Source organism: Nanorana parkeri, unplaced genomic scaffold (assembly GCF_000935625.1).
Source record: "Nanorana parkeri isolate BGI_ZX_2015 unplaced genomic scaffold, ASM93562v1 scaffold5241, whole genome shotgun sequence".
Lineage (NCBI taxonomy): Eukaryota > Metazoa > Chordata > Amphibia > Anura > Dicroglossidae > Nanorana > Nanorana parkeri.
In genome coordinates this window covers 4024-5439 of record NW_017311501.1, presented here as the reverse complement: position 1 = coordinate 5439, position 1416 = coordinate 4024, and positions in this window count along the sequence as shown.

The following is a 1416-nucleotide window of genomic DNA, read 5'->3' as shown; positions in this document are numbered from 1 at the left end:
TGTGACAATGAGACAATGAGGTGTGACAATGAGGTGAGACAATGAGGTGTGACAATGAGGTGTGACAATGAGACAATGAGGTGTGACAATGAGACAATGAGGTGTGACAATGAGACAATGAGGTGTGACAATGTGGTGTGATAATGAGGTGTGACAATGAGACAATGAAGTGTGACAATGTGGTGTGATAATGATGTGTGACAATGAGGTGTGACAATGAGACAATGAGGTGTGACAATGAGGTGTGACAATGAGACTGTCACAGGTCGGCTCAGTAGATCGGGAACACATACCGGCGTTCGCTCACCTCTCGATCCTGTCACTGCTGTCTGCCGTGACAGGGGGAGGGGCTGGATTCCCCCCCTCCCCGATCCTCCAGCGCTGACTGGTGGAATGGACGGGGGAGGGGGTGGGCACAGCCTCTAGATAGGAGGAGCCAGCTGTCACTCACGCAGCTGGGCGGATCCCATCATCTAAGTCGGGATCCGCTGCGGCGTCCCAGTATACGGCGAGCTGTAGCTCCCTATATACTGAGCCTCGGGTGACAGGAGGACGCTGGTTTGTGTGACCCCGAGGAGAACTATGGGGGAAAGCCCCGACCCCGTACTTCTCCTTTAATGTTTATTTGCCCCGATAGAGGATATTGTTTGTATACATGAAGATCCTTCTGTATCGGATGCAAACCCCGTATACTTCAATACAAATCTATCTCTGCCTCTCACTACAGCTTTTATTTTCTCACACAGGAAGTGATGTCACACAGGAAGTGATGTCAGACAGGAAACCAGGAAGTGATGTCAACAACCAACATGACTTCCTCATACATTAACATATCGTAGCCAGTAAAAGGGAGCGTATGTCTGTAAATACCGCCGGAGCGATCTTTATCCAGCGCGGCTCAGCGAGCGATAACGTTACTACGATCCCTATGACTGCGCGCTTATCTGCAGGGACAACGCCGCACTACACCCAGCGCGCTGATCAGACGCATCAGAAACACCGACGCACGTTCCTTTCACGGAAATACCGACGCACGTTCCCCGATATGTGTCTTATATAATGTGATGTCCTCAAAGCACGTTATATCCACGCCAATAAATCCGCGCACCGCGCAGGGGCCCCGGCCGGCGTCCACACACTCGCTAAGGGTTTTTGGTGTCAGTTCCATGTAGGCAATGCAGATGACGGTGAAGCGTGTTGCTGACACGCGACGTCATGTGACTGTGACATGGATCTAAGCTCATTTTTAGGCAATGACACGCGACCCCCAATAATCAGGACTTCCCCTTCAGTGATGAGAACCGTCTGCAGAGAACATTCTACTAAAATATAAATCATTTTATTTGGATTTGACAGAATCAGAGCAGTACAGAACCCCCCCCCCCCCAGTGGGGGGGCCGGGGTTTGGTCCCCCCC